The sequence below is a fragment of the Phyllobates terribilis genome, unplaced genomic scaffold (genome assembly GCF_046119375.1).
Source record: "Phyllobates terribilis strain yellow unplaced genomic scaffold, ASM4611937v1 Scaffold_3__8_contigs__length_932513732, whole genome shotgun sequence".
Taxonomy (NCBI): domain Eukaryota; kingdom Metazoa; phylum Chordata; class Amphibia; order Anura; family Dendrobatidae; genus Phyllobates; species Phyllobates terribilis.
The window spans coordinates 667,911,380-667,936,885 of NW_027362763.1; the positions used below are offsets into that span (position 1 = coordinate 667,911,380).

Consider the following 25,506-nt stretch of genomic DNA (forward strand, 5'->3'; position numbering starts at 1 on the left):
GAGCTGTGTGTATATAGTGTATGGTGTAGAGCTGTGTGTATATAGTATATGGTGTAGAGCTGTGTGTATATAGTGTAGAGCTGTGTGTATATCATAGAATCATAGAATGGTAGAGTTGGAAGGGACCTCCTGGGTCATCTGGTCCAACCCCCTGCTCAAAGCAGGATTCACTAGATCATCTCAGACAGATGTCTGTCCAGCCTCTGTTTGAAGATGTCCATTGAAGGGGAACTCACCACCTCTCGTGGCAGCCTGTTCCACTCATTGATCACCCTAACTGTCAAAAAGTTTTTTCTAATATCTAATCTGTGTCTCCTCCCATTTAGTTTCATCCCATTGCTTCTAGTCTTTCCTTGTGCAAATGAGAATAAAGATGATCCTTCTACAATGTGACAGCCCTTGACATATTTGTAGACAGCTATTAAGTCTCCTCTCAGTCTTCTTTTTTGCAAGCTAAACATTCCCAAATCCTGCAACCGTTCCTCATAGGACATGGTTTGCAGACCAGTCACCATTCTGGTCGCTCTTCTCTGAACTTGCTCCAGTTTGTCTATGTCTTTTTTAAAATGTGGTGCCCAAAACTGTACACAGTATTCCAGATGAGGTCTGACCAAAGAGGAGTAAAGACCGATAATGACTTCACGTGATCTAGACTGTATGCTTCTGTTAATACATCCCAGAATTGTATTTGCCTTTTTTGCTGCTGCATCACACTGTTGACTCATGTTCAGTCTATGATCTATTAGTATACCTAAGTCTTTTTCACATGTACTGTTGCTTAGCTCTATTCCTCCCATTCTGTATATGTTTTTTTCATTTTTATTGCCCAGATGTAGTACTTTGCATTTTTCCCTGTTAAAAACCATTCTGTTGGTTGCTGCCCACTGCTCCAGTTTATTTAGGTCTTTTTGAATCCTCTCTCTCTCTTCTCTAGTATTAGCTATCCCTCCTAGCTTTGTGTCATCAGCAAATTTAATCAGTTTACCCTCAATTCCTTCATCTAAATCATTGATAAAGATGTTGAACAATACAGGTCCCAGGACGGAGCCCTGTGGTACCCCACTTGAGACATTCATCCAGCTGGATGTGAAGCCATTTACAACCACCCTTTGAGTCCGATCACTAAGCCAGTTATGAATCCACCTAACAGTTGCCTGGTCCATTGCATACTTGGTCATTTTTTCAATAAGGATGGTGTTAGATACTTTGTCAAATGCTTTGCTGAAGTCAAGATATACTATATCTACAGCATTTCCCTGATCCACCCAGTCAGTGATTCTGTCATAGAAGGAAATTAAGTTAGTCTGACATGACTTGTTAGTTACAAACCCATGCTGACTCTGGTTAATCACTTCATTCTTATCCATGTACTTACATACATGTTGTTTAATAATTTGTTCAAAGATCTTTCCTGGTATAGAAGTTAGACTCACCGGCCTATAGTTCCCTGGGTCCACCTTCTTCCCCTTTTTGAAGATAGGAACAACATTTGCTCTTCTCCAGTCTTCTGGGACTTCTCCTGTTCTCCAAGAATTTTCAAAGATTATGGAGAGTGGTTCTAAAATTTCTTCTACGATCTCCTTCAGTACTCTGGGGTGTAATTCATCTGGACCTGGAGACTTGAACTCATTTATGTTAGCTAAATATTCCCTCACAATCTTTCTGTTTACAGATAACTTGGATTCCTCTATTCCTTTAAAAGGACAGTGAAGATCAGTTGATGTTACATTTTCTTTCTGAGAGAAAACAGATGCAAAATAGGAATTAAAAAGTTCGGCCTTCTCAACATCCTCTCTTACCATTTCTCCATTTTCATCCTGTAAAAATCCTATAGCATCTTTGACTTTTCTTTTACTTTTGACATACCCCCAAAATCCTTTTTTATTGCTTTTGACATCTCTTGCAAGCCTTAATTCATTGTCAGCTTTAGCTAACCTGATACGTGCCCTGCAGGATCTGCAGACTGCATTATAATCTTCTTTAGATATGCCTCCCTCTTTCCATTTAATAAACATTTCTTTCTTTCTTTTTAGCATGTGTTTAAGTTCTGTGTTCATCCATCCTGGTTTCCTTAAATGCTTCCCATTCTTCCTACTTTTCGGGATTGTTAACGATTGTGCTTGGAGAATCTCATTTTTAAAAATTTCCCATCCTTCCTGGACATTTTTGTCCTTAAGGACATCCAGCCATTGGATCCCTCCTATTCTCTTTCTGAGTCTCTTAAAATCTGCCTTTCTAAAATCTAACCTTGAAGTTTGAGTCTTCACATGTCTTCCTCCTCTAGTTATCCAAAATTCTATAATAGCATGATCGCTGCTTCCTAGGGTCCCAGCCACCTTTACCTCCTCAACCATTTCCTCCCTGTTTATAAGGATTAGATCCAAAGTAGCAGATCCCCTTGTTTTCTCCCCTACCTTTTGGAAGATAAAGTTGTCAGCAAGAGAGGATAAGAATTTGCTTGACCTGTTAGTTTTACTTGAGAGAGATTCCCAACAAATGTCTGGATAGTTGAAATCTCCCATGACCACTACGTCATATTTTTTGGAGAACTTGGTCATTTGATACATAAAGAGTTCATCCATATCTTCAGCTTGCCCAGGTGGCCTGTAGTAAATGCCTACAATGGTGTCCTTTCCGTTGTTCTCTCCTTGTATTCTTACCCAAACAGTTTCCACAGAACTCCCAGTCTCTGAAGCTTCAATCTCTGTGCAGATATACGCTTTTCTAACATACAATGCAACACCTCCTCCTCGTTTATCAAGTCTGTTTCTTGCAAATAAGTTGTATCCTTTTAGCCTTTATTCCAATCATGTGTATCGTCCCACCAAGTTTCAGTGATTCCAATGACATCATATTCCTTTTCCTGCATTAGTAGTTCCAATTCTCCTTGTTTGTTGCCCATGCTTTGTGCATTTGTATAAAAACATTTTAGTTTGTGATTGGTTTCTCTTCCTCCCGTATTTTTATTATTTAAATTGTTTTGTCTTTGTTCTTCTTTTCCACTTCCAGTAGCAGAGATCTCAATAGTATTTGTCAGCTGTATGGCTTTTTCTGGCCTTTTGCTTCCCTTCCCACATTGTTCTAGTTTAAAGCTCTTCTGATGAGTGTAGCAAGGCGACTTCCAAATACATGTTTTCCAGTCTTCGTAAGGTGCACCCCATCTCTAGCAAGTAGTCCATCGTATAGGTAATTCATTCCGTGATCCAGAAATCCAAATCCTTGTTGACGGCACCATCGACGTAGCCAGTTGTTCACCTGTAGAATCTTATTCCACCTCATTGTTCCATGGCCATCCACTGGGAGGATGGATGAGAAGACCACCTGCGCTCCCAATTCTCCCATATAGTGTATGGTGTAGAGCTGTGTGTATATAGTATATGGTGTAGAGCTGTGTGTATATAGCATAAAATGTACAGCTGAGTATATTTAATATTCAGTGCAGAGCTGTGTACAGTTGTGCTCAAAAGTTTACATACCCCAGCAGAATTTTTCCTTTCTTGGTCTTGTTTCAGAGAATATGAATGATAACACTCATGGTTATTGGTTGGGTGAAGCCATTTATTGTATTCTCTTTACTGTGTTTTCTCTTTATAAATCTTAATGACGACCAAAAACATCCAAATGACCCTGATCAAAAGTTCTCATACCCCAGGTCTTAATACCGTGTATTGCCCCCTCTAACATCAATGACAGCTTGAAGTCTTTTGTGGTAGTTGTGGATGAGGGTCTTTATTTTCTCAGATGGTAAAGCTGCCCATTCTTCTTGGCAAAAAGCCTCCAGTTCCTGTAAATTCCTGGGCTGTCTAGCATGAACTGCGCGCTTGAGATCTCCCCAGAGTGGCTCAATGATATTGAGGTCAGGAGACTGAGATGGCCACTCCAGAACCTTCACTTTATTCTGCTGAAGCCAATGACAGGTCGACTTGGCCTTGTGTTTTGGATTGTTGTCATGTTGGAACATCCAAGTACGTCCCATGCGCAGCTTCCGGGCTGATGAGTGCAACTTTGTCTCTAGTATTTGCTGATAACGTGCTGCATTCATCTTTCCTTCAACTTTCCTGTGCCTTTGTAGCTCACACATCTCCAAAATATCAACGATCCAGCCCTGATCCTGGCTCACCTCCTGCTCTCTTCCGACTATCCTAGACCCCGCAGTCCGCTCACTAGTTGCTGGATCCTGGCTCTCCCGTCTGCGGTCCGCAAGAACTCCAGCAGTGAAGGCTGTGGCCTGGGTTCGGGCCTTGGTAGTTGCAGGAAAGTGGCCGATTCAGGAACACAGGCTCCTGCAACCTCTCCTGTCGCACCAGCTTGGTCTGGCTCCAATATTCCTCCGGTCTCTCCCTCAGGAGTCTCATGGGATTCTGCCATCCTTGTAGCTTACTAAGCACGTAATACTCTATACATGACTCATTGAATCCAGAAAAAATTTAGAATGCTTTTTTGGAGTGTTTTATATACCACAAAAATTTAACAGAAAGCACGTAATACTCTATGGATGACTAACTGAATCAAGAAAAAATGTCAATGCATTTTTTGAGTGTTAAATACCACCGTAATGTAACAATAACCGTGTTAAACTGTATGGATGACTAACTGAATCCAGAAAAAAATGTTTAACCCTTTTTTGGAATGTTATATACCAACGAACTGTTAAGAAAGCACGCAATACTCTATGAATGGGTGGAGGACTAATTGAATCCGGAAAATTTTTCAACACTTTTTGAAGTGTTATATAACACCAAAATGCACCACAAAGTACGTAAATGTCACGCTGTCTCTGTATACTGGAGGTAGGGGGCCTAAGCTGACCCTAAGCTGGGGCCCTGACTAATCCCTCAACCTGGAGGTACTGTTAAAGGTACAGAGGTCCAGGCCGCCAGCGTAACCCCTACCTCCTGAAGATCCCTGCACCTCAGTAATCTAGTCCTGAGAAGGACCCCGATCACAACCAAAGGGAACAAGAAATAATATGCCCAAACACAGTATTTAGACGAACGAGACAGTACAAGGGAAAAACCAAAACCACCTTGCATACAAACAACTTCTCAACTACAACAGAGGGAAAACCAACGGGAAAGGAGATAAATGATAAAGCGAGGAAAGGGAAAAAACACTTCCAAATACACTTATCTCAGCAACTCCAAACACCACGATCCGCTCTGTCAGTCAGAATGAAATGCTTTCACCGACACCTCCCAAACAGACCAGCAGGTATATGAAGGAGTCTCACTACAGAAGTATTGATTGCAGCTGGGCGAGGCTGGACCTCATCTAGCCCAGAGAGAGAGAGAGAGAGAGAATTAACTCCCTCACTGCCGAGAAACACAAAGCACCAACAAGTCAGCTGCGAGAAGTCAGGCTGTGTACTCGTGACGATCTTCGTGGCAACACACCCGTGACAGTAATACTGTATGGGTGAGTAATTGAATCCAGAAAAAAATTTCAACGCTTGTTTGGAGTGTTATATAACACTGAAATGTACTACAAAGAATGTAATACTCTATGAATGACAATATATTTTTTTTTTTTGGGGAGGGGGGGGGGATTTAATGTGGTCAAGTGCCGCAGCTATATATTTAGCAACCAACTGCAAAGCCCTAAGCCCTGCCTAGAGACTGTATTCAGTCACTCTTCCTGCCCCTGCTCCTGTCCCTCCCAAGGCTAAATGCAGAATGTGTCTGATACATACAGAAAAGCACAAAATTAGCTCTTACAAGGATTATTAGGCCGGTTTCACACATCCGTATATTTCCGCTACCGGAAAAAATGGTATCCGTGTCTCATGTGTCACACGTGTGGCAACCGTGTGCCGCATCAGGATCACATGGACCGGCACCTGGGAATCAGCACTACAGTTAGAGCTGTCCCCAAGCGCCAGGTGCTGAACACTGCCCTCATCATGGTTCCCTGCTAGCGCTGCGATCAACACCAGCAGGGACAATGATGAGGGTAGTAGTCTCTGCTCCCGCAGAGTCTACCTGTAAAAATAAGAATAACATAATAAAATCCTAATACACACCTGTCCTAGGTATTCCCCCGCTGTAATCGTCTGACTGCTGACAAAGCGGAAAATGAGCAGCTCCAGCGAGGGGCTCCAGGGCTGCGCTCAGGAGCGGTGTCCTGTCACTCTCTGAGCTCACCTCCGGCTTATTCTTCCTGGCTCCAGCGGTGAGAGGATTACAGCGGGGGACACCTAGGACAGGTGAGTATAAGGATTTTATTATTTTAATCTTATTTTTACACAGGGATACTGCAGCAGACACTACTACCCTCATCATTGTCCCTGCTGGTGCTGATTGCAGCGTCGGCAGGGAACCATGATGAGGGTTGTGTTCAGCATCTGGCGCTTGGGAACAGCGCTACCTGTATCACTGATTCCCAGGCGCCGGTACATGTCACACTGATGTCATCCGTGTGTGTTCAGCGTGAGACACTTTTGCGGACCGTGAATACACAAAAAAATCAGACATGTCAGCATGTGGAGCACACGGACGCACGGTCCGTGGAAACATACTGACATGTGCGCAGACCCATAGATTTAAATGGGTCTGCGTGTGTCAGTGTCTCCAGTACGTGTGGAAACTGTCACCACACGTACTGGAAACACTGACATGTGAAAGAGCCCATAGTATGATGGTTCAGCACCAGCACCAGTATCAGTGTGCAGAGCTTGGCGGCGCCTGTTCTTTTATACCTCTGATGATGTAATATGGCCAGTCAAATACAGGAATGCCACTACCAAGATGGCTATAGCATTACAGTGACTGGCAGGCAATCACCGCATGGCATGTTTATTGGTTGTGTAACAAGTGCAAACATGCGGGGCGGGATTCGAGTTTCAAAATAGAGGACCGCCCAATGCTCGACGAGTGCAGACCACATCCGAGAACCCAGATACTCAAGTGATATCCGAGTATCACCGAACACGCTCGCTAAGGATCACCTCACTAGACCGTGCAGCTGAAGATAGGAGTATCTGAGGCAAAAAGAGAGCGAGCTGTGAACACGGCACACGGGGTATTACTGACCTGCTCACATCTAGTCACTTATGTCACGTATCTGCGTGAGCCTTCAGGGCCAGGATTGGTCTCATCAGTCACCTCCGGACCCACAGCCACTCATCCTCCTCTCAACCCTGAAGTCATTTTCAACTATGAAGGATGAAGAGCAGCGTATATAATATACATCGTAAAGAGCTGTGTATATAGTGTAGAGCTGTGTATATATAGTGTAGAGCTGTGTATATATAGTGTAGAGCTGTGTGTATATAGCGTAGAGCTGTGTGTGTATAGCGTAGAGCTGTGTGTGTATAGCGTAGAGCTGTGTGTATATAGCGTAGAGCTGTGTGTATATAGCGTAGAGCTGTGTGTATATAGCGTAGAGCTGTGTGTATATAGCGTAGAGCTGTGTGTATATAGCGTAGAGCTGTGTGTATATAGCGTAGAGCTGTGTGTATATAGCGTAGAGCTGTGTGTATATAGCGTAGAGCTGTGTGTATATAGCGTAGAGCTGTGTGTATATAGCGTAGAGCTGTGTGTATATAGTGTAGAGCTGTGTGTATATAGTGTAGAGCTGTGTATATAGTGTAGAGCTGTGTGTATATAGTGTAGAGCTGTGTATATAGTGTAGAGCTGTGTGTATATAGTGTAGAGCTGTGTATATAGTGTAGAGCTGTGTGTATATAGTGTAGAGCTGTGTGTATATAGTGTAGAGCTGTGTGTATATATAGTGTAGAGCTGTGTGTATATATAGTGTAGAGCTGTGTGTATATAGCGTAGAGCTGTGTGTGTATAGTGTAGAGCTGTGTGTATATAGCGTAGAGCTGTGTGTATATAGTGTAGAGCTGTGTATATAGTGTAGAGCTGTGTGTATATAGTGTAGAGCTGTGTGTATATAGTGTAGAGCTGTGTGTATATAGTGTAGAGCTGTGTGTATATAGTGTAGAGCTGTGTATATAGTGTAGAGCTGTGTATATAGTGTAGAGCTGTGTATATAGTGTAGAGCTGTGTGCATATAGTGTGGAGCTGTGTGTATATAGTGTAGAGCTGTGTGCATATAGTGTGGAGCTGTGTGTATATAGTGTAGAGCTGTGTGCATATAGTGTAGAGCTGTGTGCATATAGTGTAGAGCTGTGTGTATATAGTGTAGAGCTGTGTGTATATAGTGTAGAGCTGTGTATATAGTGCAGAGCTGTGTATATAGTGCAGAGCTGTGTATATATAGTGTAGAGCTGTATATATAGTGTAGAGCTGTGTATATAGTGTAGAGCTGTGTGTATATAGTGTAGAGCTGTGTATATAGTGTAGAGCTGTGTATATAGTGTAGAGCTGTGTGTATATAGTGTAGAGCTGTGTATAGTGTGGAGCTGTGTGTATATAGTGTAGAGCTGTGTGTATATAGTGTAGAGCTGTGTGTGCATAGTGTAGAGCTGTGTGTATATAGTGTAGAGCTGTGTATATATAGTGTAGAGCTGTGTGTATATAGTGTAGAGCTGTGTGTATATAGTGTAGAGCTGTGTGTATATAGTGTAGAGCTGTGTGTATATAGCGTAGAGCTGTGTGTATAGTGTAGAGCTGTGTGTATATAGTGTAGAGCTGTGTATATCGTGTAGAGCTGTGTATATCGTGTAGAGCTGTGTGTGTATAGTGTAGAGCTGTGTGTATATAGTGTAGAGCTGTGTGTATATAGTGTAGAGCTGTGTATATAGTGTAGAGCTGTGTATGTATATAGTGTAGAGCTGTGTGTATATAGTGTAGAGCTGTGTGTATATAGTGTAGAGCTGTGTATATATAAAGTGTAGAGCTGTGTATATATAAAGTGTAGAGCTGTGTGTATATAGTGTAGAGCTGTGTGTATATAGTGTAGAGCTGTGTGTATATAGTGTAGAGCTGTGTGTATATAGTGTAGAGCTGTGTGTATATAGTGTAGAGCTGTGTGTATATAGTGTAGAGCTGTGTATATAGTGTAGAGCTGTGTGTATATAGTGTAGAGCTGTGTGTATATAGTGTAGAGCTGTGTGTATATAGTGTAGAGCTGTGTGTATATAGTGTAGAGCTGTGTGTATATAGTGTAGAGCTGTGTATATAGTGTAGAGCTGTGTGTATATAGTGTAGAGCTGTGTGTATATAGTGTAGAGCTGTGTGTATATAGTGTAGAGCTGTGTGTATATAGTGTAGAGCTGTGTGTATATAGTGTAGAGCTGTGTGTATATAGTGCAGAGCTGTGTGTATATAGTGTAGAGCTGTGTGTATATAGTGTAGAGCTGTGTGTATATAGTGTAGAGCTGTGTGTATAGTGTAGAGCTGTGTATATAGTGTAGAGCTGTGTATATAGTGTAGAGCTGTGTGTATATAGTGTAGAGCTGTGTGTATATAGTGTAGAGCTGTGTGTATATAGTGTAGAGCTGTGTGTATATAGTGTAGAGCTGTGTGTATATAGTGTAGAGCTGTGTGTATATAGTGTAGAGCTGTGTGTATACAGTGTAGAGCTGTGTATAGTGTAGAGCTGTGTATATAGTGTAGAGCTGTGTGTATATAGTGTAGAGCTGTATATATAGTGTAGAGCTGTATATATAGTGTAGAGCTGTGTGTATATAGTGTAGAGCTGTGTGTATATAGTGTAGAGCTGTGTGTATATAGTGTAGAGCTGTGTGTATATAGTGTAGAGCTGTGTGTATATAGTGTAGAGCTGTATATATAGTGTAGAGCTGTGTGTATATAGTGTAGAGCTGTATATATAGTGTAGAGCTGTGTGTATATAGTGTAGAGCTGTGTGTATATAGTGTAGAGCTGTGTGTATATAGTGTAGAGCTGTGTGTATATAGTGTAGAGCTGTGTATATATAGTGTAGAGCTGTGTGTATACAGTGTAGAGCTGTGTATAGTGTAGAGCTGTGTATATAGTGTAGAGCTGTGTATATATAGTGTAGAGCTGTGTATATAGTGTAGAGCTGTGTATATAGTGTAGAGCTGTGTATATAGTGTAGAGCTGTGTATAGTGTAGAGCTGTGTATATAGTGTAGAGCTGTGTGTATATAGTGTAGAGCTGTGTGTATATAGTGTAGAGCTGTGTATATAGTGTAGAGCTGTGTGTATATAGTGTAGAGCTGTATATATAGTGTAGAGCTGTGTGTATATAGTGTGGAGCTGTGTATATAGTGTAGAGCTGTGTGTATATAGTGTAGAGCTGTATATATAGTGTAGAGCTGTGTGTATATAGTGTAGAGCTGTGTATATAGTGTAGAGCTGTGTGTATATAGTGTAGAGCTGTGTGTATATAGTGTAGAGCTGTGTGTATATAGTGTAGAGCTGTGTATATATAGTGTAGAGCTGTGTGTATATAGTGTAGAGCTGTGTATATATAGTGTAGAGCTGTGTGTATATAGTGTAGAGCTGTGTGTATATAGTGTAGAGCTGTGTGTATATAGTGTAGAGCTGTGTGTATATAGTGTAGAGCTGTGTGTATATAGTGTAGAGCTGTGTGTATATAGTGTAGAGCTGTGTATACAGTGTAGAGCTGTGTATAGTGTAGAGCTGTGTATATAGTGTAGAGCTGTGTATATAGTGTAGAGCTGTGTATATATAGTGTAGAGCTGTGTATATAGTGTAGAGCTGTGTATATAGTGTAGAGCTGTGTATAGTGTAGAGCTGTGTGTATATAGTGTAGAGCTGTGTGTATATAGTGTAGAGCTGTGTATATAGTGTAGAGCTGTGTGTATATAGTGTAGAGCTGTATATATAGTGTAGAGCTGTGTGTATATAGTGTGGAGCTGTGTATATAGTGTAGAGCTGTGTGTATATAGTGTAGAGCTGTATATATAGTGTAGAGCTGTGTGTATATAGTGTAGAGCTGTGTGTATATAGTGTAGAGCTGTGTGTATATAGTGTAGAGCTGTGTATATAGTGTAGAGCTGTGTGTATATAGTGTAGAGCTGTGTATATAGTGTAGAGCTGTGTGTATATAGTGTAGAGCTGTGTATATAGTGTAGAGCTGTGTATATAGTGTGGAGCTGTGTATATAGTGTAGAGCTGTGTGTATATAGTGTAGAGCTGTGTATATAGTGTAGAGCTGTGTGTATATAGTGTAGAGCTGTGTGTATATAGTGTAGAGCTGTGTGTATATAGTGTAGAGCTGTGTGTATATAGTGTAGAGCTGTGTGTATATAGTGTAGAGCTGTATATAGTGTGGAGCTGTGTATATAGTGTAGAGCTGTGTATATAGTGTGGAGCTGTGTATATAGTGTAGAGCTGTGTGTATATAGTGTGGAGCTGTGTATATAGTGTAGAGCTGTGTATATAGTGTGGAGCTGTGTATATAGTGTAGAGCTGTATATAGTGTAGAGCTGTGTGTATATAGTGTAGAGCTGTGTGTATATAGTGTAGAGCTGTGTATATAGTGTAGAGCTGTGTGTATATAGTGTAGAGCTGTGTATATAGTGTAGAGCTGTATATATAGTGTAGAGCTGTGTGTATATAGTGTAGAGCTGTGTGTATATAGTGTAGAGCTGTGTATATAGTGTGGAGCTGTGTATATAGTGTAGAGCTGTATATAGTGTAGAGCTGTGTGTATATAGTGTAGAGCTGTGTATATAGTGTAGAGCTGTGTGTATATAGTGTAGAGCTGTGTATATAGTGTAGAGCTGTGTATATAGTGTAGAGCTGTGTGTATATAGTGTAGAGCTGTGTGTATATAGTGTAGAGCTGTGTGTATATAGTGTAGAGCTGTGTGTATATAGTGTAGAGCTGTGTATATAGTGTAGAGCTGTATATAGTGTGGAGCTGTGTATATAGTGTAGAGCTGTGTATATAGTGTAGAGCTGTGTATATAGTGTGGAGCTGTGTATATAGTGTAGAGCTGTGTGTATATAGTGTAGAGCTGTGTATATAGTGTGGAGCTGTGTATATAGTGTGGAGCTGTGTATATAGTGTAGAGCTGTGTATATAGTGTAGAGCTGTGTATATAGTGTAGAGCTGTGTGTATATAGTGTAGAGCTGTATATATAGTGTAGAGCTGTGTGTATATAGTGTAGAGCTGTATATATAGTGTAGAGCTGTGTGTATGTAGTGTAGAGCTGTGTGTATATAGTGTAGAGCTGTGTGTATATAGTGTAGAGCTGTGTGTATATAGTGTAGAGCTGTGTGTATATAGTGTAGAGCTGTGTATATAGTGTAGAGCTGTGTATATATAGTGTAGAGCTGTGTGTATATAGTGTAGAGCTGTGTGTATATATAGTGTAGAGCTGTGTATATATAGTGTAGAGCTGTGTGTATATAGTGTAGAGCTGTGTATATATAGTGTAGAGCTGTGTGTATATATAGTGTAGAGCTGTGTATATATAGTGTAGAGCTGTGTGTATATATAGTGTAGAGCTGTGTATATAGTGTAGAGCTGTGTGTATATAGTGTAGAGCTGTGTATATATAGTGTAGAGCTGTGTGTATATAGTGTAGAGCTGTGTGTATATAGTGTAGAGCTGTGTATATATAGTGTAGAGCTGTGTGTATATATAGTGTAGAGCTGTGTATATATAGTGTAGAGCTGTGTATATAGTGTAGAGCTGTGTGTATATAGTGTAGAGCTGTGTGTATATAGTGTAGAGCTGTGTATATATAGTGTAGAGCTGTGTGTATATAGTGTAGAGCTGTGTGTATATAGTGTAGAGCTGTGTATATATAGTGTAGAGCTGTGTGTATATATAGTGTAGAGCTGTGTGTATATAGTGTAGAGCTGTGTATATATAGTGTAGAGCTGTGTGTATATATAGTGTAGAGCTGTGTATATATAGTGTAGAGCTGTGTGTATATATAGTGTAGAGCTGTGTATATAGTGTAGAGCTGTGTGTATATAGTGTAGAGCTGTGTGTATATAGTGTAGAGCTGTGTATATATAGTGTAGAGCTGTGTGTATATAGTGTAGAGCTGTGTGTATATATAGTGTAGAGCTGTGTATATAGTGTAGAGCTGTGTATATATAGTGTAGAGCTGTGTGTATATAGTGTAGAGCTGTGTGTATATAGTGTAGAGCTGTGTGTATATAGTGTAGAGCTGTGTGTATATAGTGTAGAGCTGTGTATATAGTGTAGAGCTGTGTGTATATAGTGTAGAGCTGTGTGTATATAGTGTAGAGCTGTGTGTATATAGTGTAGAGCTGTGTGTATATAGTGTAGAGCTGTGTATATAGTGTGGAGCTGTGTGTATATAGTGTAGAGCTGTGTGTATATAGTGTAGAGCTGTGTGTATATAGTGTGGAGCCCCCGCACTCCTGTGTAGTTCTCGGGGTCACACTCTCCTCTCTATTACCTGCTTATGAAGATGTTACCATAGAATCAGGAAAGCTGGAAATGAGACTCCGCCCCCTCACGTGACTGATCACATGGCCATGACATCACCAAAGGTCCTTCATTTCCTCAAGCCTGAGTCTGACTCCGCCCCCTCATGTGACTGGTCACGTGGTGATGACATCATCCAGGTGTCTGTAGGGTTTCTCCTCTGTACTATAATCCCAGGAGGCCTCGTCTCTTCCACTGATCTCAGTCTACAGTGAGATATTTGCTGTATATGTGCGGTGCTGTATACGCTGTATATGTGTCCGGTGCTGTATACGCTGTATATGTGCGGTGCTGTGTACGCTGTATATGTGCGGTGCTGTGTACGCTGTATATGTGCGGTGCTGTATATGTGCGGTGCTGTATACGCTGTATATGTGCGGTGCTGTAGACGCTGTATATGTGCGGTGCTGTATACGCTGTATATGTGCGGTGCTGTATACGCTGCATATGTGCGGTGCTGTGTACGCTGTATATGTGCGGTGCTGTATATGTGCGGTGCTGTATACGCTGTATATGTGCGGTGCTGTGTACGCTGTATATGTGCGGTGCTGTATATGTGCGGTGCTGTATACGCTGTATATGTGCGGTGCTGTGTACGCTGTATATGTGTGGTGCTGTGTACGCTGTATATGTGCGGTGCTGTATATGTGCGGTGCCGTAGATGCTTTTTATGTGCGGTGCTGTATATGTGCGGTGCCGTATACCCTGTATATGTGCGGTGCCGTATACCCTGTATATGTGCGGTGCCGTGTACCCTGTATATGTGCGGTGCCGTGTACCCTGTATATGTGCGGTGCCGTGTACCCTGTATATGTGCGGTGCCGTGTACCCTGTATATGTGCGGTGCCGTGTACCCTGTATATGTGCGGTGCCGTATATGTGCGGTGCTGTCTACACTGTTGTCAGGAATATTATAAAATATTATTGTCAGGGAGAGATTAATAGAATATTATCCCTTCTCCCATGCCCTCTGCTGTAGTGTTTGTCCAGAGATGACAATCATACAGTGTCTAATGCAAATTATCACCACTTGTCAGCACCGAGCTGTCCCATTTTCCTCAGCACAAAAGTCCCTATTAGTCCACGGCTGGTAAATAGTTTATGCAAACAAGGCCAGGCAAGGAGTGTTATAACTTCGTTAAGAAGCAAGCATCTTGTCCCTGAAAGACGCAGGAGGTAATTAAAACGCAGGCTTGCACTAATTTGCGTGTAACTGTTGAAGCTGCTTCCCGAGCTTCAAAGGGGAATTTGCAGACATGATGACTCCGATATGAATTATGAGATATTATGAGTTCCATAGGTCCGACAGTGATGGGACCCATATGTGTAGTGACCAAAGCAGCCCAGGAATGTGTAGGTAGTTTTCCAGGGCTGTAACCAAAATCAGGGAGCTGCAGCGCAAAAACACCAGAATAGCAGACTGCAGCTATGGGATGTGTGATATCTACATAAAGATAAAATCATAAGGGAAAAAATGGCGTAGTTTGCAAGCTTGTGCGATCAACGAGCGATGAGTTATCGCAGAAGTCAGCGTTTTTAATAAAAATGTAAAGGCTGGAGACCGGCCCACATGATGTCACAATAAGGGGCGTGGGGCCAGATCTCCCCTCAGGTATAAGAGAACACATGGAGAAGACAAGAGCACACATTGCCAGGGGGGATTAAGAATTATAAGCAACGGGTCCTGTTCAATAACAGCATATTCCAACCGGGGAGCCCCTCCTCCACCTATATTGAGTCGTCGCAGCGAACTTTATAGTGTAAGTTTCACTTTTTATCCTGTTTTATGTATCTGCCTATGTATTTTAATGTCCCCTTTGTAACATCCTTGTATATATTTTTCCTAAACACTGCCTCCCTTTTGGATTAAATATAAAATTTAATAGTTCTGTTTCTTTTGTTCTGTAATCGTTCCCTCCCCCGAAGCCATATACGCTACCAAAACGCAGGCGTCCGGCCAGGCCTGTATTATATGTTAAAATCAGCCGGTGGTGGCAAAGAGTATTAATAATTGGGCTTTCGTGAAGCTGACAGTGACCGTACGGAGGGCGTTAAACACGGATTCCAGTCTGTGGAACCCACGGTGTTGCGCCATACGCTCACTGGTCGCTTACCGATACCTACGTAGAGAGTAGTCTGGATTGCGTGCTCGCGACTCCGGACGAAATACGGACAGCGTTACGACATGGTGAGATATTACGTGATCTCCCCGGTGTCGTCATGACTGGGTGTGGGTGGAATCCCTGACAAATTGGTGGCATCGGTGGGATATTGTGTGATCCTGCCGGTGCCGTCCCTGACAACTGTATATGTGCGGTGCTGTGTACGCTGTATATGTGCGGTGCTGTGTACACTGTATATGTGCGGTGTACACAAGGAGGAGGTGGAGTAATGTTTTGGGCTGGAATCATGGGGAGAGAGATTGTCGGCCCCTTTAGGATCCCTGAAGGCGCTAAAGATGAACTCCATAATGTATGTGGATTTTCTCAAACAGCACTTCCTGCCATGGTTCAAGAAGAAGAACCGTGTATTTCACAGCAAGATCATTTTTCTGCATGATAATGCACCATCTCATGCTGCACATAAAACATCTGCATCTCTGGCTGATATGGGCATAAAAGGGGACAAACTTATGGTGTGACCCCCATGCTCCCCTGACCTCTACCCCATTCAGAACCTCTGGAGCATCATCAAAAGGAGTGTCTATGATGGCGGGAGGCAGTTCACATCTAAGCAACAGCTCTGGGAGGGTATTCTGTCCTCATGCAAAACAATTGAAGCAGAAACCATCCAAAACCTGACAAATTCAATGGACGAGAGAGTTCAGAAGCTCCTTTCGAACAAGGGGTCCTATGTGAAAATGTAACATCACCTAGAATAAAGTTTTGAGTTGAAAACTGTTTGATTTCAGTTTCTAATAACCTGCTAATGCTTATAATTTCAAAAATGACCATTTTTTTGGTCTTTATTAAAATGAAAAGGTTGATCGAAAAGTTTGGGGGATCTAAGAGTGTGGCAACCCAGTAGTCATGATTACTTCGAATTCTGACAATATGAGGGTCATGTTGCAGGTAGTGCAGCAAGAAGGCACTTATGTGTCTTGCGCATCTCGGAGCCCCAAACTAATTTTCCGGGCTAGATGCAGCTAAAAATTTTTATTAATTTTAAATCTGGTGGAGCTTAGTATAGATGGCCTAATAGGATCAGTGCTGCACACTGCTACAAAGCCCAAATTATTTTCCAGTCAAGATACAGATAAACATGATTAGTAATTTTAAATCTGGTGGAGCTTATTATAGATGGCCTAATAGAATCAGTGCTGCACACTGCTACAAAGCCCAAATTATTTTCCAGCCAAGATACAGATAAACATGATTAGTAATTTGAAAGCTTAAAACGGTTGGTAGGGTGATTTTAACCAATCATCAAGCTTTTACTCTCCCCAGGATGACACAGGGGTAGAAAAGTCGTTTCGGATCCATGATTTGTTCATCTTTATGAACGTGAGTCTGTCTACATTATCAGTGGAGAGCCGCGTGCGCTTATCTGTCAGCACACCACCAGCAGCGCTGAACACACGTTCAGACAGAACGCTGGCTGCGGGGCATGACAAGATCTCCAAGGTTTAAGTGGCTAGCTCCGGCCATTTATCCAGATTGGAAGCCCAAAAAGAGCAAGGGTCCAGTGACACAGTCATGGCTTCAATGTTTACTTGGAGATACTCCTGTACCATCGTCTCTAGGCGTTGACTATGTGTCAGACTTCTTGTCTCCTGTGGCCTTGCAAAGGATGGGCTAAAAAAGTGGTGAAATGATTCCGCAAAATTGATGTTACCAGCAGATACTGTGGTTCTGTTACGGTTTGAGTGCTGAACACTTGACGGTCCCACAGTTGGCAAGTTGGAACTGTGAGATTCACTACGTGCACCACTGGTGTTTTGTGGAAAAGCACATGTAAGATTCTGCAACAGTCTCTGCTGATACTCCTGCATGCGTGCATCCCTTTCTATGGCAGGAATAATTTCTGGAAATTTACTTTTGTACCGGGGATCTAACAGTGTGGCAACCCAGTAGTCAGGATTATTTCTAATTCTCACAATTCGAGGGTCATGTTGCAGGTAGTGCAGCAAGAAGGCACTCATGTGTGTTGCGCATCCAGGAGCACCAAGTCCCTGTTGTGTTGGTGGCGAGGTAACAATCATGCTTCCTTCCTCTGTCCTCTCCCCCCAACCTCGCACAACAGAAATGTGATCAAGGTCTCCCTCATCTGATGAGTCTTCCATCAGTTCGTCCTCCACTTCTTCCTGGGCTCCTGCACCTTCCTCACTAGTTTGGCTGCTACCATGCGCCCTGGTAAAACCATCTCCCCCACCCTCACATGCCTGCCGCCTTGGTGCTGCCAACCGTCTGGACCTTGCAGATGTGAGCCCTTCCGCATACAACTCCTCCTCCTCTACTTCCTCCACCTCCTCTTGTGCCACCACCTGACTCCGAATTCTGTTTAACATGTGCTCCAGCATGTAAATCACCGGAATAGTCATGCTGATAATGGCATCGTTAGCACTAAACATCTTCGTCGCCATTTCAAAACTGTGCAGAAGGGTGCATAGGTCCCTGATCTGAGACCACTCCTCCAGCGTGATTTGCCCCACCTCTGGATCTCGTTGGCCCAGGCTATACGTCAGAACGTATTGCACCAGGGCTTGTCGGTGCTGCCACAGTCGCTGCAACATGTGCAGAGTTGAATTCCACCGGGTAGGCACATCGCATTTTAGCCGGTGAAGTGGCAGGCCCAACGACTTCTGTAGTGATGTAAGTCGCTGAGCTGCGGGATGCGAACGGCGGAAGTGAGCACACAGCGACCGTGCCCTCTGCAGAAGGCCATCTAGTCTGGGATAGTGGGCTAAAAATTGCTGGACAACCAGGTTCAACACGTGAGCCATACAAGGCACGTGTGTGACATTGCCCCGGCGAAGGGCCGCACCCAGGTTTGCAGCATTGTCGCACACGGCCTTCCCTGGTTTCAGGTCCAGTGGAGACAACCATTCATGAAATTGGTTCTCCAGAGCTGACCACAACTCCTCAGCTGTGTGACTCACATTTCCCAGACATTTCAAAGTAAAAACCGCCTGATGACGTTGAGCCCTACTGCCAGCATAGTAAGGAGGTGTGCAGGATCCCTTCTGCGCAGTTAGAAAGCTTGTGGCATGACCAGACAGGCTTTGGGTGCAGGTGGAAGACCGAGAGGAGGTTGAGGAGGCAGAAGCAGTGGAGGAACTTTGACATAAAGAGGATTGACGCACAACTCGTGGGGACGGCAAGACTTGGACAGCAGCCCCTTGTCCTGCTGTCACCATAGTTACCCAGTGCCCAGTCAGCGACATGTAACGCCCCTGTCCATGCCTACTCGTCGAAGTGTCTGTGGTGAAATGCACCCTGTCACACACAGTTTCTCAAAGAAGCGGTGATGTTGTGTGCGACATGCTGGTGGAGCGCAGGCACACCTTTCTTTGAGAAGTAGTGCCGACTGGGCATCTGGTACTGGGGCACTGCGACGGACATAAGGTCTCGAAAATCCTCTGTGTCCACCAGGCGGAAAGGCAGCATTTCTGTAGCCAAGAGCTTGCAGATGGTGAAATTCAACCTCTTAGCTTTCTCATGGCTAGGAGGAAATGGTCTTTTACTTGTCCACATCTGAGGGACCGAGGGCTGGCTATTGTGCTTAGACGGGGTTGATAAGGGTGTCCCCGGCAAACTGCCGGTCTGTGAGGAAGATGCAGGCGGACATGTTAGGTTGCCTTGATCCAAAGGTGGTGCTATCGATGTCGGACAGCGCTCAACACCAGCTGGTGTTACCACCTCTAAAGAAAATGACCTGCCAATCACGCTGGCTGTTGCGGGTAAAGAGGTGGCAGGTCTGCGCCCCAAAACAGGTGTGAACGCTGTCCCCCCAGTCACAGAGGATGAAGAGGCCGCGGATGCACAAGATATGGCAGACGGTGGTTGGCCCGGCCGGCTAGGCCGCATTGTAGCACACTGAGCTTCCCACTGCAACTTATACTTCATGTCCATGTGCCGGTTCATGCATGAAGTACTCAAACTATGTATTTTTTGGCCTCTACTTAGCTTTTGCTGACAAATGTTACAGATAACACGAGTTGGGTCATCTTTATCGATCTGAAAAAATGCCCAGGCTATGCAAGGCTTAGCACCCATGCGACCTGAAGAGCCACCACGACTTGTGGTGAGAGGCAGAGTTGTGTTTGAGGATGCAGTTGTTGACGTGCTTCCAGTACTACGTCTCTGTCCAGGAAGGCGCAACCTGACCTCGTCGTCACTAGCATCTTCCTCCACCTCCTCTGCTGACCTCATCTCTTGGCTGACTGTGGGTTGACAGTAAGTGGGATCTCCAACCTCATCATCATCACCCTGTGCGTTATCACACCCGTCGTCCTCAGAGCCAACCTGTTCCTGCCCTGACAAAAAACTAAAGTTGTCGCTCCAATCAGGTATTTGAGTCTTATCATCGTCTTCCTCATTGTCTCCACCAACAGGAGTTACAGTTTGGGAATGAGGGTCTACATTATGGTCAGAACCTTCTGCGTCTGGTCCTGGATCCGACTCATAAAGATTCTGGGCATCAGTGCAGAGCATTTCCTCGTCTGGATTCACAGAAGCGCTGGAGTCGACCTCTGATTCCCAGGCTATAGTATGAGTAAACAGCTCTGGAGACTCAACCATCTGTTCTACCTCATACTCAGACGGGCAGCTGGAGATTTGGGAGCTGTGAGGAAGCAAGTGCGATTGGGGTGACACCTTTGAGGACTGGAGTATTTGTGATGTTGAAGTTGATGTGGAGGAGAGCCCACTTAAAGGAGCACTTGATATCCGTTGAAGCACCTGCTGTTTTTGTGCCTCATCTGGAATTTGTAGCGATTGGCGTGGCCGTAAGAAAGGGATCTTATCACATTGTCCGCTAAAAGAAGTAGACATTTTAGTTTGGCTGGAAGATGGTCTTTCTTCTGCAGATGTTACTGTTGCTTTAACACCTACCCCACGGACACAACCTTTTTTCCCCTTCCCAACACGCCTATTCCCCTTTCCACCAGCAGCAGGCCTTTTTCCACTCATTTTGGTGGTTAACTAATTCACAACTCTGGAGTTGTTTGCACAAAAAAACAATGGATGGGAACCGAGCAGAGCTGAGTGGCCAAACTGTGGTATTAGGCCAAAACTATTGGCTGGGTTAGATGCAGAAAAAAATTATATTCAATTTGCAACCTGATGGAGGTCAGTATAGATGGACTAATAGAACAAGTCCCACACACAGCTAGAAGGCCAAATATTTTTTCAGAGCTAGATGCAGAAAAAAATTATATTCAGTTTGCAACCTGATGGAGGTCTGTATAGATGGATTAATAGAACAAGTCCCACACACTGCTAGAAGCCCAATATTTTTTCAGAGGTAGATGCAGAAAAAATATATATTCAGTTTGCAACCTGATGGAGGTCAGTATAGATGGACTAATAGAGAAAGTCCCACACACTGCTAGAAGGCCAAATATTTTTTCAGAGGTAGATGCAGATAAAAATTATTTTGAATTTGCAACCTGATGGAGGTCAGTATAGATGGACTAATAGAACAAGTCCCACACACAGCTAGAAGCCCAAATATTTTTTCAGAGCTAGATGCAGAAAAAAATTATATTCAATTTGCAACCTGATGGAGGTCAGTATAGATGGACTAATAGAATGATGCTATGGCCAAAAGATTTTACTTCACTAGGTGCAGTAAAAAAATTGGTATTCTATACACAGGTGGTATATCTTGCAACACAGATAGGCTACTCCACTGACTAACACACTCTGCAATAGGCCAAAAAGGATTAGCTTTGCTAGATTCAGCCAAATGCTGTGAAAAAAACTTGCACAGCACTGGCACAGACCTGCCTGGCAAAAACTGATAGGAACTGATGTAACCTAGTCCTGAAAAGGACTGCAATTACAATTAGTCTTTACTCCCACAACCTATCTATTTAAGAGCACAGACCTGCCTGATAAAAGTCGTAGGAAATGCTGTAACCTAGTCCTTAAAAGGACTGCAATCACAACTATTCCCTACTCCCAAGCTATCTGTAGATTTGTGCGAAAATTGGCTTGAAATTAACAAGGTATAGCGCACACAGCAACAGCGGTGCCGTCTAACACGCAGCTGCAGCAGTGAGAAAATGGTGGCGACGGGGAAAATGGCTTGGTCTTATAGGGCAAGGACATGTGACATACACTGCCAATCACACATGCCCTTGCTTGTGTGAAAAAAATCACTTCGCTCCGTGTGTGCGCTGCTGATAGGCTGACAGATTGCACCTCCCCACTGCAAATGCGGGAAAGAGAAAAAAAAATGGAGATCTTCATTGTTCCTGCAGAGATCCATCCCCTGCCCCTCCCCCCGCCCCGCTGTACACTCAAACTGCGTATTAACATTAATTTTCATCATTACTGAGAAAAAATCCAGTTATGATTTTGGTGCACGAACAGTTATCGAACATAACCTCGAACAGCCGAATTTTTCTCAAATCGTTCGTGTTCGCCGAACGGCTCGAACACCGCCCAAAACAGCTCGAATTTGAGATTGGCGAACAGTTCGAGTAGAACAACGCTCATCTCTAGTGCTGTGTACGCTGTATGTGTGCGGTGCTGTGTACGCTGAATATGAGCGGTGCTGTGTACCCTGTATATGTGCGGTGCTGTGTACCCTGTATATGTGCGGTGCTGTATACGCTGTATGTGTGTGGTGCTGTATACGCTGTATGTGTGCGGTGCTGTATATGTGCGGTGCTGTATACGCTGTATGTGTGCGGTGCTGTGTACGCTGAATATGAGCGGTGCTGTGTACCCTGTATATGTGCGGTGCTGTGTACGCTGTATATGTGCGGTGCTGTATACCCTGTATATGTGCGGTGCTGTATACGCTGTATGTGTGCGGTGCTGTATATGTGCGGTGCTGTATACGCTGTATGTGTGCGGTGCTGTGCACGCTGTATATGAGCGGTGCTGTGTACGCTGTATATGAGCGGTACAGTATATGTGCGGTGCTGTGTACCCTGTATATGTGCGGTGCTGTATATGCTGTATGTGTGCGCTGCTGTATATGTGCGCTGCTGTATACGCTGTATGTGTGTGGTGCTGTATATGTGCGGTGCTGTGTACCCTGTATATGTGCGGTGCTGTATACGCTGTATGTGTGCGGTGCTGTATATGTGCGGTGCTGTATACGCTGTATGTGTGCGGTGCTGTATATGTGCGCTGCTGTATACGCTGTATGTGTGTGGTGCTGTATATGTGCGGTGCTGTGTACACTGTATATGTGCGGTGCTGTGTACCGTGTATATGTGCAGTGCTGTATACAGTGTATATGTGCGGTGCTGTATGTGTGCGGTGCTGTGTACGCTGTATATGAGCGGTGCTGTGTACCCTGTATATGTGCGGTGCTGTGTACCCTGTATATGTGCGGTGCTGTATACGCTGTATGTGTGTGGTGCTGTATATGTGCGGTGCTGTGTACGCTGTATATGTGCGGTGCTGTATACCCTGTATATGTGCGGTGCTGTATACGCTGTATGTGTGCGGTGCTGTATATGTGCGGTGCTGTATACGCTGTATGTGTGCGGTGCTGTGCACGCTGTATATGAGCGGTGCTGTGTACGCTGTATATGAGCGGTACAGTATATGTGCGGTGCTGTGTACCCTGTATATGTGCGGTGCTGTATATGCTGTATGTGTGCGCTGCTGTATATGTGCGCTGCTGTATACGCTGTATGTGTGTGGTGCTGTATATGTGCGGTGCTGTGTACCCTGTATATGTGCGGTGCTGTATACGCTGTATGTGTGCGGTGCTGTATATGTGCGGTGCTGTATACGCTGTATGTGTGCGGTGCTGTATATGTGCGCTGCTGTATACGCTGTATGTGTGTGGTGCTGTATATGTGCGGTGCTGTGTACACTGTATATGTGCGGTGCTGTGTACCGTGTATATGTGCAGTGCTGTATACAGTGTATATGTGCGGTGCTGTATAGGTGCGGTGCTGTATACAGTGTATATGAGCGGTGCTGTAGACGCTGTATGTGTGCGGTGCTGTAGACGCTGTATATGTGCGGTGCTGTATACGCTGTATATGTGTGCGGTGCTGTATACGCTGTATATGTGCGGTTCTGTATACGCTGTATATATGTGCGGTGCTGTAGACGCTGTATGTGTGCGGTGCTGTATACGCTGTATATGTGCGGTGCTGTATACGCTGTATATGTGCGGTGCTGTATACGCTGTATATGTGTGCGGTGCTGTATACGCTGTATATGTGTGCGGTGCTGTATACACTGTATGTGTGCGGTGCTGTATACGCTGTATGTGTGCGGTGCTGTATACGCTGTATGTGTGCGGTGCTGTATACCCTGTATATGTGCGGTGCTGTAGACGCTGTATGTGTGCGGTGCTGTAGACGCTGTATGTGTGCGGTGCTGTAGACGCTGTATGTGTGCGGTGCTGTATACGCTGTATATGTGCGGTGCTGTAGACGCTGTATGTGTGCGGTGCTGTATACACTGTATATGTGCGGTGCTGTAGACGCTGTATATGTGCGGCGCTGTATATGTGCGGTGCTGTATACGCTGTATGTGTGCGGTGCTGTAGACGCTGTATGTGTGCGATGCTGTATACATTGTATGTGTCCGGTGCTGTGTACGCTGCATATGTGCGGTGCTGTGTACGCTGCATATGTGCGGTGCTGTGTACGCTGCATATGAGCGGTGCTGTATACGCTGCATATGTGCGGTGCTGCGTACGCTGCATATGAGCGGTGCTGCGTACGCTGCATATGAGCGGTGCTGCGTACGCTGCATATGAGCGGTGCTGCGTACGCTGCATATGAGCGGTGCTGCGTACGCTGCATATGAGCGGTGCTGCGTACGCTGCATGTGTGCGGTGCTGCAGACGCTGCATGTGTGCGGTGCTGTAGACGCTGTATGTGTGCGGTGCTGTGTACGCTGTATATGTGCGGTGCTGTGTACGCTGTATGTGTGCGGTGCTGTATACGCTATATATGTGCGGTGCTGTGTACGCTGTATATGTGCGGTGCTGTAGACGCTGCATGTGTGCGGTGCTGTATACGCTATATATGTGCGGTGCTGTGTACGCTGTATATGTGCGGTGCTGTAGACGCTGCATGTGTGCGGTGCTGTAGACGCTGTATGTGTGCGGTGCTGTATACGCTGTATGTGTGCGGTGCTGTATACGCTGTATGTGTGCGGTGCTGTATACGCTGTATGTGTGCGGTGCTGTATACGCTGTATGTGTGCGGTGCTGTATACACTGTATATGTGCGGTGCTGTAGACGCTGTATATGTGCGGTGCTGTATATGTGCGGTGCTGTAGACGCTGTATGTGTGCGGTGCTGTAGACGCTGTATATGTGCGGTGCTGTAGACGCTGTATATGTGCGGTGCTGTATACCCTGTATGTGTGCGGTGCTGTATATGTGCGGTGCTGTATACACTGTATATGTGCGGTGCTGTAGACGCTGTATATGTGCGGTGCTGTATATGTGTGGTGCTGTATATGTGCGGTGCTGTAGACGCTGTATGTGTGCGGTGCTGTAGACGCTGTATGTGTGCGGTGCTGTGCACGCTGCATATGTGCGGTGCTGTGTACGCTGCATATGTGCGGTGCTGTGTACGCTGCATATGTGCGGTGCTGTAGACGCTGTATATGAGCGGTGCTGTAGACGCTGTATATGTGCGGTGCTGTATATGTGTGGTGCTGTATATGTGCGGTGCTGTAGACGCTGTATGTGTGCGGTGCTGTATACATTGTATGTGTCCGGTGCTGTGTACGCTGCATATGTGCGGTGCTGTGTACGCTGCATATGTGCGGTGCTGTGTACGCTGCATATGTGCGGTGCTGTAGACGCTGTATATGAGCGGTGCTGTAGACGCTGTATATGTGCGGTGCTGTAGACGCTGCATGTGTGCGGTGCTGTGTACACTGTATGTGTGCGGTGCTGTATACGCTGTATGTGTACGGTGCTGTAGACGCTGCATGTGTGCGGTGCTGTATATGTACGGTGCTGTAGACGCTGCATGTGTGCGGTGCTGTGTACACTGTATGTGTGCGGTGCTGTAGACGCT

General features: G+C 44.6%; 1 protein-coding gene across 1 annotated transcript in view; it reads right to left on the reverse strand.

Annotated features, from left to right (window-relative positions):
* LOC141257317 (uncharacterized) overlaps positions 1-13,377 on the reverse strand; it is an 83,882-nt gene extending 70,505 nt beyond the window's left edge. The window contains exons 1-2 of the mRNA XM_073671758.1: positions 13,297-13,377; positions 7,029-7,151 (exon numbers count right to left, since the gene is read on the reverse strand). The gene's annotated coding sequence lies outside the window, so the exon portion shown is untranslated. The remainder of the gene's footprint in view (positions 1-7,028; positions 7,152-13,296) is intronic.
* Between the last annotated feature and the right edge of the window lie 12,129 nt (positions 13,378-25,506).